Consider the following 13,971-nt stretch of genomic DNA (forward strand, 5'->3'; position numbering starts at 1 on the left):
CTTTTACATCCACCTGAGAGGGCAGATAGGCCCTTGGTTTAAAGTTTAATCTGAAAGACGGCACCTCTGACAGTGCAGCACTCCCTCAATACTGCACTGAAGTGTCAGCCCAGGTTTTATGTTCAAGTCTCTGGAGTGGGACTTGAATCCATGACCTTCTTACATCAAAGGCAAGAGTGCGACCTACTGAGCTGCAGCTGACAACCTCCCCAACTTTGTACATCTTTCCTCCTTGAGCACTCGTACCCTCTCTAACTATTCTTATTCTTTTAATATTCTCATAAAAGTCATAATTATTTCCTTTTTAGATTATCTGCTAACTTTTTTAGTATTCCTTCCTAGCCCTTCTAATCTCCCTTTACAGGTAGAGTCTTGTCCCTTCATCTCTGCCTCCACCCCCTCGTCTCTGGCCCATTGGCCCATCCTCCACACCCTCCCCTAAATTTGCTTTTCACGATCAGAGAGAAAAGCCTTTAATTTGATCTGCATGTCAGGTAACTAACACCCTGTGACCTAAAGCAGCACTGGGATTGGTTGTGTGTAGTGAAAGCAACAGATGATTTATTTTTAAATTGATCTGAGAATCTGTAAAAATGTCGAACAAAATTAGACACAGCACTTCCTCGAGAAAAGAGCAGGTGAATGCTTTAAGTAAAGAGCTGCAGCAATTCACAAGTGGTTGTGAGGTGAAGTGCACTAAAGCACATTGCGAGAGTGAGCAGTGTGAATAAAAGTGTGACACGAAAGTACAAAAAGGCCCAATTTATTCATCATGTACCACAACACATATTACAGCATCATCATAGTGTAAATGATTGAAATGATTTATGATCCAAATTTATTGGTTGAAGAATCAGGAGATGGTGGAATTGAGATAAAATCAGAGTGACTCAGATACACACCGACACACTTTACAACAATTGAGTGAAACAGTCATTATTCAATAACATAGCCACAAAATAATCACACCTGGCTCCCGGGAAATTCAGCAATTCGTTTGAAATAAATAGGTTCACTAAAATAGTGGAGAAAGGATTTTCAGAGCTCGGTGCTGAGCCAGTAACCCAGAGAGTGACTTCAGGGCCCCAGGCTCCTGGTGCCTCTGTAACTTTCACCCAGATTCCAGGAGACTCCCAACATAGGAAGCTGTGCCACTGGCAATGAATTGGTTAACACAATCAGATGACTTCCCCTGTTCACTGTTAGTAAAGCCATCGATCGATTTATTTTAAACTGGTTACTAATTTTGTTAAAATAGTGAACAAACCAATAACTATTGAATGACGGACTGTGCACAAGCAATGATTTACATTATTGTATCAGGGAGGCGATATGTTATCTGTAAAACATTAATTCAACATCCCACTTCAATGTGAGGAATTAACTTTCTTAGAAATAACAATTTATTTAGCTCAGAAAAATCCCAACAACTAGTGTGTGTTAAAAATGTGCTCAATGATTCATCTTTATCATAGGAGGATCTTTCCAGATCAGAATCACAACAAACCAATTCCAAAGAGACCTTATTAGCAGCAACATTTACTACATTGATTCATAAAAGGGGGGCTCCGAGCACTCGCAATCCCTGTCATCGTCCTGCAGTGTTTGTGTGGCGAGGTCTCCGCTTGACTCTCAGACCCGTTTCATGATCTGAAGCCTACGAGAGTTGAATGTGACAGAAAAGCATCATGGATCCCAGGAGCAGGCCCGTGGGTCCAGTGAGCAACGGACTGGAGTCTGTGGGTGTTGTGGCCATAACTGTTATTGCCATGTTTGATGTCGACGGCTTGTTATTTGCTGTTGTCAACGTGATATTTGCTGTCGTAGATTCTGTCCCATTTTGGGTGTTACTTTTGGAGACAGTCATCACTGGCGGACTGGTCGAAGTGTCTATCTGCAATGTAGGGATGGAAAGAGGTAAATAATAGTGAACGGGACCAAGAGGTAAATAATAGTGAACCGGACCAAGAGGTAAATAATAGTGAACCGGACCAAGAGGTAAATAATAGTGAACCGGACCAAGAGGTAAATAATAGTGAACCGGACCAAGGGGTAAATAATAGTGAACCGGACCAAGAGGTAAATAATAGTGAACCGGACCAAGGGGTAAATAATAGTGAACCGGACCAAGGGGTAAATAATAGTGAACCGGACCAAATGGGTAAATAATAGTGAACTGGACCATTCACTACTGCTTACACATGGGACATTTTTAAAAGGGCCATATTGGGATTGAAATCACGCTGTGCAATATTAGCACTTCGCCCGGCTACTGACAAAATGTAATTTTAACCGAACCCAGGAACAGGAGGGATTGGATCGCTCGATTCCATTGGGGTTGATGTAAAATCATGGGGGGCGGGTTTAAAACGGGCGGCTGATCCGATCCGTTCAGTTGCTCGACCAGCGGGTTAGGTTAAAATTACCCCCAAAGTGCTAACTGCTTTTCACAGTTTCTCCCATCTCTGAACATGAACTGGTGAACGGAAATCGCCCGTCAGATACTCGCGTAGAAATTCCTCTGTCGGTTCCGTTAACCCTTTACCTTACCCGAGTGAGAGGAGCGGAGAGGGTTGTCCAGGGTCACCGTGTTAAGCCGATTATTCCACAGGGATTTCAGAGGCGACCTCTTCGAAATCCTTCAAATCACTAACCTTTCGGACACCCAGTCAGTGCCCCCGAGTGATGTGACCGTCCGAGGGAAGGTTTGTAACTCGCTGCCCCGGGATAAAACTTGCGTTGCAGGTTGGAAATGATAATTGGGCAGTTTCCAGAACCAGTGTGGAAATAAAAAAGCAGGAGGTTTGTGTAACGGGTGGCTGATCCAGCATTGGAAATCTGCCCCTCTGTGTTCAACAGTCACAGAGCCATTCATGTGGCATAAATGTTATTCGATGGGTGATTTTACCCTTAGCTTTGAGCATTAGATATTAAACTACCATGTTACACTGTGGGAAGGAGGGGAAAAGACCAGAAGGTCCCAGGTTTATTCCCCAGCCCGTGCCCACCTAACCGTTCCAAGCAGAGAGCATTCCCTCACCTTCAGTGCTGCGGTACAAGGGGAGGGAAGGAGCCACCTGGTGTGATGCTCTCCACGGTCAAATAGTGCCAACACTCAATGTCTAGACTCACACACGGAGAATGGGCACTTGACTGAGGTTCCAGAGGAAGCTGATGGCCAGAGGACCAAGGCCCAGTCGGAGGCTGCACTTTGAGCAGAGGAGGGGAGACCCACACAGAGGGGAGATCCACGCAGAGGGGAGGGGAGACCCACAGGGACAGGAGGGGAGACCCACGCGGCAGGGATGGGACGGGAGGGGAGACCCACACGGAGGGGAGGGGAGGGGAGACCCACGTGGAGAAAAGAAGAGAAGAAAGAATTGAGAAAAGATTTGCGAGGTTGAGAGACTGGGTGTTTGATACGTACCCCGTTCACCAAGACCAAGACGACAATGAGGCAGAACACGCTGAGGACACACTTCATGGTTTGGTCTGTGTGCTGCACTGGATGCTGACTGCTCTCTGCTCTCTCTGACTGCTCTCTGCTCTCTCTGACTGCTCTCAGCTCTCTCTGACTGCTCTCTCTGACTGCACTTGGACCTTTTATAGGGATGGTGACGCTTCACATGTTAATGATCAATGGAGCTGAACAGATCATTCCTCTTCAAATTATTTTTAGACTCATTATTTCACTCTGAACGTTGATAATTGATTGGAGCCCCGTCAGGCCAGGTAGCCGATTCCTGACTCAACTCTTCAATACTGAATACTGGTAACAAACTGAGTGCAGTATCTGCTGTCACACTCGAGAATCAACAACGCTGGCTTGGCTGGGGGGTGGGGAGAGGGGGAGTGAGGGGGAGGGGGGAACATTAGGGGTAGTGTTGCCTGGTTGCAGCACAGCTGAATGTCACAGACCTAATGGGACGCGGGTCTTTTTCTGTCTGTCTGTTTTGTACCTGCCTTCTTATTTTCTTTTGAGGGGTTATAATTGGGGGAACTCAAGCTGAGATTTTCCATGGTCATGGATAAGGAGAAAGAATGGCCGTGGAGAGAGAGAGAGATTGTGCACAGCAAGATCCCACAAACAGCAGTGAGATAAAGACCAGATCATCTGTTTTTAGTGATGTTGGTTGAAGGATAAATATTGGCCCAGGACACCGGGGAGAACTCCCCTGCTTTTCTCCGAAATAGTGGCCATGGGATCTTGTCCGTCCACCTGAGTGGGCAGACAGGGCCTCAGTTTAACGTCTCATCCAAAAGATGGCACTTCCGACAGTGCAGCACTCCTGCAGTACTGCACTGGGAGCATCAGCCTAGCTAATGTGCTCAAGTTTCTGGAGTCACCACCTTCTGACTCAGAGGCAAAAGAGAGACACTGAGTGAGAGAAAACAAGTTTGATACCAGCAAAAAATAAAATAATTCTCACCGTGAATCTTAACCGCAGTTTGGAGCTGATGGGAGATCAAGCTTCGCTGTGCAATGGGCTTCAGCCACTCCTTCAATTAACCCCAGTCTCAGCCAACGTCAGGGTTCATAGTGGCAAGCACCAGCCTGGAGTGAGCCCTGATTATAGGCACATTCGAGCTTAAAGAAAAGGTGGTTTTGGTGGAAAGCTGCTCTCCTTCTGTATTACTTTACGATCACACCTCTGCCCATCTAAATCTTTATTATTTCACAATTTTCCTTCATGAGCTAAAGATAAAGGTCGGGGTATTATGGGCTTTCATCGTCAGTCATGATAAATATTGGCCCAGGACACCGGGGAGAACTCCCCTGCTTTTCTCCAAAGTGCTAGAGGGTACGGTAGCATAGTGGTTATGTTACTAGACGAGTAATCCTAGAGGCCTGAACTAAAATCCAGAGTCATGAGTTCAAATCCCGCCACGGCAGGTGGCGAATTTAAAATTTAATTAATTAAAATAAAAAATCTGGAATTAAAATGCTAGTATCAGTAATGGTGACCATGAAAACTACCGGATTGTCGTAAAAACCCATCTGGTTCACTAATGTCCTTTAGGGAAGGAAACCTGCCGTCCTTACCCAGTCTGGCCGACATGTGACTCCAGACCCACAGCAATGTAGTTGATTCTTAATTGCCCTCTGAAATGGCCGAGCAAGACACTCAGTTGTAAAATCTCGTTACGAAAAGTCGTCATAAGAATAAAACCGGACGGACCACTAGGCACCAGACACGACAACGGCAAACCAAGTCCAGTCGACCCTGCAAGGTCCTCCTTACTAACATCTGGGGACTTGTGCCAAAATTGGGAGAGCTGTCCCACAGACGAGTCAAGCAACAGCCTGACATAGCCATACTCACAGAATCATACCTTTCAGTCAACGTCCCAGACTCTTCCATCACCATCCCTGGGTATGTCCTGTCCCACCGGCAGGACAGACCCACCAGAGGTGGTGGTACAGTGATATACAGTCAGGGGGGAGTGGCCCTGGGAGTCCTCAACATTGACTCTGGACCCCATGAAATCTCATGGCATCAGGTCAAACATGGGCAAGGAAACCTCCTGCTGATTACCACCTACCGTCCTCCCTCAGCTGATGAATCAGTCCTCCTCCATGTTGAGCACCACTTGGAGGAAGCACTGAGGGGAACAAGGGCACAAAATGTACTCTGGGTGGGGGACTTCAATGTCCATCACCAAGAGTGGCTCAGTAGCACCACCACTGACCGAGCTGGCCGAGTCCAGTAACATAATTTAATAGGACAAAGTCAGCATGGCTTTACGAAGGGGAAGTCATGTCTGACAAATTTGCTTGAGTTCTTTGAGGACATAACGTACAGGGTGGATAAAGGGGAACCAGTGGACGTAGTGTATTTAGACTTCCAGAAGGCATTCGACAAGGCGCCACATAAAAGATTATTGCTCAAGATAAAGAATCACTGGATTGGGGGTAATATTCTGGCATGGGTGGAGGATTGGTTATCTAACAGGAAGCAGAGAGTTGGGATAAATGGTTCATTCTCGGACTGGCAACCAGTAGCCAGTGGTGTTCCGCAGGGGTCGGTGCTGGGTCCCCAACTCTTTACAGTCTATATTAACGATTTGGAGGAGGGGACCGAGTGTAACATATCAAAGTTTGCAGATGATACAAAGATGGGAGGGAAAGTGGAGGGTGAGGAGGACATAAAAAACCTACAGGGGGATATAGACAGGCTGGGTGAGTGGGCGGAGATTTGGCAGATGCAATACAATATTGGAAAATGTGAGGTTATGCACTTTGGCAGGAAAAATCAGAGAGCAAGTTATTATCTTAAAGGCGAGAAACTGGAAAGTACTGCAGTACAAAGGGATCTGGGGGTCCTAGTGCAAGAAAATCAAAAAGTTAGTATGCAGGTGCAGCAGGTGATCAAGAAGGCCAACGGAATGTTGGCTTTTATTACTCGGGGGATAGAATATAAAAACAGGGAGGTATTGCTGCAGTTATATAAGGTATTGGTGAAACCGCACCTGGAATACTGCATACAGTTTTGGTCTCCATACTTAAGAAAAGACATACTTGCTCTCGAGGCAGTACAAAGAAGGTTCACTCGGTTAATCCCGGGGATGAGGGGGCGGACATATGAGGAGAGGTTGAGTAGATTGGGACTCTACTCATTGGAGTTCAGAAGAATGAGAGGCGATCTTATTGAAACATATAAGATTGTGAAGGGGCTTGATCAGGTGGATGCGGTAAGGATGTTCCCAAGGATGGGTGAAACTAGAACGAGGGGGCATAATCTTAGAATAAGGGGCTGCTCTTTCAAAACTGAGATGAGGAGAAACTTCTTCACTCAGAGGGTAGTAGGTCTGTGGAATTTGCTGCCCCAGGAAGCTGTGGAAGCAACATCATTAAATAAATTTAAAACAGAAATCGACAGTTTCTTAGAAATAAAGGGAATTAGGGGTTACGGGGAGCGGGCAGGAAATTGGACATGAATTTAGATTTGAGATTAGGATCAGATCAGCCATGATCTTATTGAATGGCGGAGCAGGCTCGAGGGGCCGATTGGCCTACTCCTGCTCCTATTTCTTATGTTCTTATGTTCTTATGTCCTGAAGGACATAGCTGCCAGACTGGGCCTGCGACAGGTGGTGAGTGAACCAACACGAGGGAAAAACTTACTTGACCTCGTCCTCACCAATCTGCCTGTCGCAAATGCATCTGTCCATGACAGTATTGGTAGGAGTGACCACTGCACAGTCCTAGTGGAGATGAAGTCCTGTCTTCACACTGAGGACACCATCCAACATGTTGTGTGACACGACCACCATGCTAAATGGGATAGATTCAGAACAGATCTAGCAGCTCAAAACTGGGCATCCATGAGGCATTGTGGGCCATCAGCAGCAGCAGAATTGTATTCCAGCACAATCTGTAACCTCATGGCCCGGCATATTCCTCACTCTACCATTACCAACAAGCCAGAGGATCAACCCTGGTTCAATGAGGAGTGTAGAAGAGCATGCCAGGAGCAGCACCAGGCGTACCTAAAAATGAGGTGCCAACCTGGTGAAGCGACAACTCAGGACTACATGCATGCTAAACAGCGGAAGCAACATGCTATAGACAGAGCTAAGCAATTCCACAACCAACGGATCAGATCAAAGCTCTGCAGTCCTGCCACATCCAGTCGTGAATGGTGGTGGACAATTAAACAACTAATGGGAGGAGGAGGCTCTGCAAACATCCCCATCCTCAATGATGGTGGAGTCCAGCACGTGAGTGCAAAAGACAAGGCTGAAGCATTTGCAACCATCTTCAGCCAGAAGTGCCGAGTGGATGATCCATCTCGGCCTCCTCCCAATATCCCCACCATCACAGAAGCCAGTCTTCAGCCAATTCGATTCACTCCACGTGATATCAAGAAACGGCTGAGTGCACTGGATACAGCAAAGGCTATGGGCACCGACAACATTCCGGCTGTAGTGCTGAAGAATCCGGCCAATTACCGCCCCATCAGCCTACTCTCAATCATCAGCAAAGTGATGGAAGGTGTCGTCGACAGTGCTTTCAAGCGGCACTTACTCACCAATAACCTGTTCACCAATGCTCAGTTTGGGTTCCGTCAGGACCACTCAGCTCCAGACTTCATTACAGCCTTGGTCCAAACATGGACAGAAGAGCTGAATTCCAGAGGTGAGGTGAGAGTGACTGCCCTTGACATCAAGGCAGCATTTGACCGAGTGTGGCACCAAGGAGCCCTAGTAAAATTGAAGTCCATAGGAATCAGGGGGAAAACTCTCCAGTGGCTGGAGTCATACCTAGCACAAAGGAAGATGGTAGTGGTTGTTGGAGGCCAATCATCTCAGCCCCAGGACATTGCTGCAGGAGTTCCTCAGGGCAGTGTCCTAGGCCCAACCATCTTCAGCTGCTTCATCAATGACCTTCCCTCCATCATAAGGTCAGAAATGGGGATGTTCGCTGATGATTGCACAGTGTTCAGTTCCATTCGCAACCCCTCAGATAATGAAGCAGTCCGAGCCCGCATGCAGCAAGACCTGGACAACATCCAGGCTTGGGCTCATAAATGGCAAGTAACATTCGCGCCAGACAAGTGCCAGGCAATGACCATCTCCAACAAGAGAGTCTAACCACCTCCCCTTGACATTCAACGGCATTACCATCGCCGAATCCCCCACCATCAACATCCTGGGGGTCACCATTAACCAGAAACTGAACTGGACCAGCCATATAAATACTGTGGCTACGAGAGCAGGTCAGAGGCTGGGTATTCTGCGACGAGTGACTCACCTCCTGACTCCCCAAAGCCTTTCCACCATCTACAGGGCACAAGTCAGGAGTGTGATGGAATACTCTCCACTTGCCTGGATGAGTGCAGCTCCAACAACACTCAAGAAGCTCGACACCATCCAAGATAAAGCAGCCCGCTTGATTGGCACCCCATCCACCACCCTAAACATTCACTCCCTTCACCACCGGCGCACTGTGGCTGCAGTGTGTACCATCCACAGGATGCACTGCAGCAACTCGCCAAGGCTTCTTCGACAGCACCTCCCAAACCCGCGACCTCTACCACCTAGAAGGACAAGGGCAGCAGGCACATGGGAACAACACCACCTGCACGTTCCCCTCCAAGTCACACACCATCCCGACTTGAAAATATATCGCCGTTCCTTCATCGTCGCTGGGTGAAAATCCTGGAACTCCCTTCCGAACAGCACTGTGGGAGAACCGTCACCACACGGACTGCAGCGGTTCAAGAAGGCGGCTCACCACCACCTTCTCAAGGGCAATTAGGGATGGGCAATAAATGCCGGCCTCGCCAGCGACGCCCACATCCCATGAACGAATAAAAAAAAAATGATGCCCGCCCTGGCTCAGCGGGTCGAACTCTCGCCTCAAGAGTTTAGAAGGCTGTAGGTTCAAGTCACACCTGAGAGACTTGAACCCATAATCCAGGCTGACATTCCCAGTGAGGGAGTGCTGCCCTGTCGGAGGTGCCGACTTTCAGATGAGATATTAAACCGAGGCCCTGTCTGCCCTTTCAGGTGGATGTAATAGATCCCACTGCCATTATTTCAAGGAAGAGCTGGGGAATTCTCCCCGGTGTCCTGGACAATATTTATCCCTCAACTAACATCACTGAGACAGATGATCTGGTCATTAACTCATTGCTGTTGTGGGATCTTGCTGTGCGCAAATAGGCTGCTGTGTTTCCTACCTTACAACAGTGACTACACTTCAAAAGTACTTCATTGGCTGTAAAGCACTTTGAGACGTCCTGCTCCCCTGGGCCTGCGCCCAGCAACAACAGCTTGCATTTATATAGCAACTTTTATGTAGTAAAATGTCTCAAGGTACTTCACAGGTACAATTATCAGACAAAATTTGACACCAAGCCACTTAAGGAGATATTAGGACAAGTGACCAAAAGCTTGGTCAAAGATGCAGGTTTTAAGGAGCATCTTAAAGGAGGAGAGAGAGGTGGAGAGGTTTAGGGAGGGAACTCCAGAGCTTAGGGCCCAGGCAGCTGAAGGCACGGCCGCCAATCGTGGAGCGATGGAAATCGGGGATGCGCAAGAGGCCAGAATTGGAGGAGCGCAGAGATCTCGGAGGGTTGTAGGGCCGGAGAAGGTTACAGAAACAGGGAGGGGAGAGGCCATGGAGGGATTTGAAAACAAGGAGGCGAATTTTAAAATTGAGGTGTTCCCAGACCGGGAGCCAATGTAGGTCAGTGAGAAAAGAGGTGATGGGGGAACGGGAGTTGGTGCGAGTTAGGATACGGGCAGCAGAGTTTTGGATGAGCTCAAGTTTATGGAGGGTGGAAGATGGGAGGCCGACCAGGAGAGCATTGGAATAGTCGAGTCTGGAGGTAACAAAAGCACGGATGAGGGTTTCAGCAGCAGATGAGCTGAGGCAGAGGTGGAGATGGGCGATGTTACAGAGGTGGAAGTAGGCGGACTTGGTGATGGAGCGGATTTGGGGTCAGAAGCTCATCTCAGGGTCAAATAGGACGTCAAGGTTGCGAACAGTCTGGTTCAGCCTCAGACGCAAAAATATCAATCAGAGGATACCTTCCTGAATTTGTTTAAACTTTTATTACACACGGCAGTTGGAGGAAATTTGCCCCTCCCCTCCTCTCCCCCAGCGTTACGCCCGTTCTAATCCTGACACCTCATTGCAAGCTTCCCCTGGCCCTCTCCGAGACCAGCCTTCACCTGCTGTCCGAGAAAGAAATTCAGATTCACGTTGGGGAACGAGCATGGCAGATTGTGAGAAACTGTATCGGTTAAAAAAAGAACATGACTTTCAGGGTTGGGGCTTGAAAAGGAGGGAGAGCTGCTCGGGTCCTGGGGTAAAGAACAAGTCTGGGAGAGGCAGGTCTGAACACAGATGGTCTCTGATAGGAGCTGGCAGGAAATGGTTCGGAAAATGCTGCTAGAATGTTGAAACATCCACAGAGCAATTAGACGGCAGTGTGATGACTCAGTGATAATCCAGCTCAAATACGAAACTGTGAATCTGATTTACTCTCCGCTCAAAGCTCAGTTTGTTTCTTGTCCCTCTTTGCAAACTGTGCGGTTAAAATAACTATGAAAGTATTTTTAAAACATTTTTTTAGTACAGACTGATTCTGTGTGGGAGCAAGAAGCAGCTGATTGTTTGGAGTCTGAATCAAAAAGCTAACAGTGAACCAAGACACCATGCGACTCCCTCAGAAACACTGCCTGGATTGAATGCTGAAAGTTTTCATTGGTCTGTGGGAAGTTTACAGTGAATAGTAAACATACTGTTGGGAATCGAGCGTCAGCCAGACAGAGGCCACATCTGTGTCAGGTCCCAGCATTGCTTCAGCTCACAAGTCTGTTCAACACACATTTCACATCTGAGGAACTCTGTGGTATCTAGAATATATTACAAACCTTACGTCTGTCTGCACATCCTGGCTACTAAACCTTACTTCCTGTTGTCAACTTTGCCTCACACTTTTTCCATTTTAGGTGGCTCAGTGAGTTTCTCTCTCGCTTCTGAGTCAGAAGGTCGTGGGTTCAAGTCCCACTGCAGAGACTTGAGCACAAAATCTAGGCTGACACTCCCAGTGCAGTACTGAGGGAGTGCTGCACTGTCAGAGGTGCCGTCTTTCGAGTGAGACGTTAAACCAAGGCCCTGTGGCAAGATTTCCTGGCACTATTCGGAACAGGGGAGTTCTCCCCAGTGTCCTGGCCAATGTTTATCCCTCAACCAACATCACTGTAACAGGTTATCTGTCCTTTATCTCATTTGTGGGATCTTGCTGTGTGCAAATTGAATGCTGTGTTTCCCATCATTATTAAATATTGACCAAATATTTAAAAAAAGGTACTTTAATTGGCTGTGAAGTGCTTTAGGATGCACTAAATACGAACATACATACAAACATACGAATTAAGAGCAGGAGTAGGCCATTCGGCCCCTCGAGCCTGCTCTGCCATTTGATAAGATCATGGCTGATCTGATTGTGACCTCAACCCTACTTACCCGTCTACCTACTATAACCTTTGACTCCCTTGTTAATCAGGAATCTATCTAACTCCGCCTTAAAAATATTCAATGACCCTGCCTCCACTGGTCTCTGGGGAAGGGAGTTCCACAGACTCATGACCCTCAGAGAAAAAATTTCTCCTCATCTCCGTCTTAAATGGGAGATTCCTTATTTTTAAACTGTGGCCCCTAGTTCTAGTCTCTCCCACAAGGGGAAACATCCCCTCAGCATCTACCCCTTCTAGTCCCCTCAGGATCTTATATGTTTCAATAAGATCACCTCTCATTCCTCTAAACTCCAGTGTATACAGGCCCAACTTGTCCAACCTTTCCTCATAAGATAACCCGCTCATCCCAGGAATCAGTCGAGTGAACCTTCTCTGAACCGCCTCCAAAGCAATTATGTCCTTTCTTAAATAAGGAGACCAAAACTGCACACAGTATTCACGATGTGGTCTCACTAATGCCCTGTACAACTGTAGCAAAACATCTCTACTTTTATATTCCATTCCCCTTGCAATAAATGACAACATTCCATTTGCCTTCCTAATCACTTGCTGTACCTGCATAATAACTTTTTGTGATTCATGTACTAGTTCACCCAGATCCCTCTGTACCTCAGAGTTCTGCAATCTCTCTCCATTTAAATAAGATACTGCTTTTCCATTCCTCCTGCCAAAGTGGACAAGTTCACATTTTCCCATATTATACTCCATCTGCCAAATTTTTGCCCACTCACTTAACCTATCCATATCCCTTTGCAGACTCATGTCCTCTTCACAACTTACTTTCCCACCTAACTTTGTGTCATCAGCAAATTTAGCAACCATACACTCGGTCCCTTCATCCAAGTCATTGATATAGATTGTAAATAGTTGAGGCCCAAGCAATGATCCCTGTGGCACTCCACTCGTTACATCTTGCCAACCTGAAAATGACCCATTTATGCCTACTCTCTGTTTCCTGTTAGCTAACCAATCCTTGATTCATGCTAATATGTTATCCCCTACACCATGAGCTCTTATTTTGTGTTGTAGCCTTTGATGTGGCACCTTGTCAAAAGCCTTCTGGAAATCCAAGTACACCACATCCACGGGATCCCCTTTATCCACGTTGCTTGTTACTTCCTCAAAGAACTCTGATAAATTAGACAAACACGATTTCCCTTTCACAAAGCCGTGTTGACTCTGCCTGATCGCATTGAGATTTTCTAAGTGCCCTGCTATAACCTCCTTACTAATAGACTCTAGCATTTTCCCTATGACAGATGTTAAGCTAACTGGCCTGTAGTTTCCTGCTTTCTGACTCCCTCCTTTCTTGAATAGAGGAGTTACATTCACTATTTTCCAATCTGATGGGACCCTTCCAGAATCTAGGGAATTTTGGAAAATTAATACCAATGCATCTACTATCTCTTCAGCCACTTCTTTTAAGACCCTAGGATGAAGTCCATCAGGACATGGGGACTTGTCGGCTTTTAGTTCTAATAATTTTTTTCAAATGATGAGATCATAAAAGGTTCTATATAAATGCTCGTTCTTTCTTTGCTGCCCAAACTGAGATTAGCTAGGTCAGCATGGACCAGGATCCATCCAGGCAGCTTCAGATCCCTGCAGTTCAGACCCTCGCTGCCTTTTTTATTCATTCTCAGGATGTGGGTGTCGCTGTCAAGGCCGGCATTTATTGGCCATTTGAAGCGGTCTGATACAACTGAGTGCCTTGCTAGGCCCCTTCAGAGGGCAGTTTAAGAGTCGGTATGGGATTGGGAGTCACATATAGACCCAGACCGGGTAAGGACGGCAGGTTTCCTTCCCTAAAGGACATTAGTGAACCAGTTGGGTTTTTACGACAATCCGACAGCTTCACGGTCACTTTTACTGAGACCGGATTTTTTTTTTCCAGATTTTTTTAAACTGAATTCAAATTTTGAAACTGCCTGTGTTGAGAGTTGAACTCATGTTCTTTGGATTATTAGTCCAGTAACA

General features: G+C 46.8%; 1 long non-coding RNA gene across 1 annotated transcript; it reads right to left on the bottom strand.

The window, feature by feature from the left end:
- Positions 1 to 747: 747 nt before the first annotated feature.
- Positions 748 to 4,073, bottom strand: LOC137342883 (uncharacterized). The gene is made up of 2 exons (XR_010967385.1): positions 3,428 to 4,073; positions 748 to 1,894 (listed from the first exon to the last, which is right to left on the bottom strand). It is a non-coding gene; the product is annotated as an uncharacterized lncRNA (long non-coding RNA).
- Between the last annotated feature and the right edge of the window lie 9,898 nt (positions 4,074 to 13,971).

Source organism: Heptranchias perlo, chromosome 26 (assembly GCF_035084215.1).
Source record: "Heptranchias perlo isolate sHepPer1 chromosome 26, sHepPer1.hap1, whole genome shotgun sequence".
Lineage (NCBI taxonomy): Eukaryota > Metazoa > Chordata > Chondrichthyes > Hexanchiformes > Hexanchidae > Heptranchias > Heptranchias perlo.